General features: G+C 40.2%; 1 protein-coding gene across 2 annotated transcripts in view; it reads right to left on the reverse strand.

Moving 5' to 3' along the window:
- Nucleotides 1-983: 983 nt before the first annotated feature.
- The window catches only part of med23 (mediator complex subunit 23), a 116043-nt gene continuing 115643 nt past the window's right edge, over nt 984-1383 (reverse strand). For both annotated transcript variants that reach the window (XM_063223775.1, XM_063223774.1), the window contains exon 29: nt 984-1383. This exon is cut by the window's right edge and continues 1713 nt beyond it. The gene's annotated coding sequence lies outside the window, so the exon portion shown is untranslated.

Consider the following 1383-nt stretch of genomic DNA (forward strand, 5'->3'; position numbering starts at 1 on the left):
ATCCTGTGAGTTCCACATTGTCTTCTTATTAAACATATATACACGTGATCATTTTGGTTTGGTTTTAACTTCTCTAGTAGATATGATGGCTTCTGTGGTGACGAGTAACCACCTCTCTGGCTCATGTTTGGCTATGCTAATTTGGCTATGCTAATTACATGGAGTAAACACGTCACACATGCCAGTCAGTGTAGTTCTGTATTAGCTTTTTAAAGAATATTAAAATCAGTTCAGATCAGTGAAAAACCGAACATTTTACCACCTGATTCGATAAAACGGGCCAACTTGCCTATAATATGACTGCCACTACTCCTACGGCGTCAGGGCCGAGATGTAATATTTTCAAAGAAACAACCCATTAATTTGATGCAGGGGCTTGGAACTGTGCCAGCAGGGGGCGATGAGATTACTTTCCCTCCCAATAGTCTAAATAAATGTTCTTTGTGCAATGTTGTACTCGCAATGTTCAGAATGTTTTGTAACAGAGGAGATGACTTGACTGCAAATCAAATCTACCTTTGGGTACCAATACAAGTTAGCTAATCTACTCTAACCACTCACACTAACAAACACATACCCCTAATCACACACACTACGGTAACACACACACACACACACACACACACACACTCACTCTCACTCTCACTCTCACTCTCACTCTCACTCTCACTCTCACTCTCTCTCTCTCTCTCTCTCTCTCTCTCTCTCTCTCTCTCTCTCACTCTCTCTCACTCTCATTCTCACTCTCTCTCACTCTCTCTCTCTCTCTCTCTCTCACTCTCTCTCTCTCTCTCTCTCTCTCTCTCTCACACACGCACACACACACACACACACACACACACACACACACACACACACACACACACACACACACACACACACACACACACACACACACACACACACACACACACACACACGCATTGTTCTTTGCCAAACTGCGACATCACCATCTTCAGAAAAAAATGGACAAATCTAACAGATGACCTTTATACTAAAAAATGTTTATTATGCTTTATGGTTTCGAGACAAAAAACAAAGTAAGTTTGGCAAACAACACACACACACATACAGCTAATGTCATGATTGTTGAGTCTAAAAAATGGATGCTAAAGGCACATGGCTGGGCTGTGCAAGCTAGAGGGAATAGAAAAACAGATCACCACACTGCAACCAAGTGCGGCATCATACTGTAATACAAAAAACAACACCACACGGTTATGTAGACAAAAATCAGATCAGAAAAAATACAAAGGGTAACACTTTAGGATAAAAATCTCTTGAAAAGCATTATTAACACTTATTCACATTTATTAATGAACTAATTATAAAGAAAACATTTACGAATCTTTGTAAATGAGTAAGAGACAGCTTATGGCTGCA

Source organism: Engraulis encrasicolus, chromosome 18 (assembly GCF_034702125.1).
Source record: "Engraulis encrasicolus isolate BLACKSEA-1 chromosome 18, IST_EnEncr_1.0, whole genome shotgun sequence".
In the NCBI taxonomy this organism is placed as follows: Eukaryota; Metazoa; Chordata; class Actinopteri; order Clupeiformes; family Engraulidae; genus Engraulis; species Engraulis encrasicolus.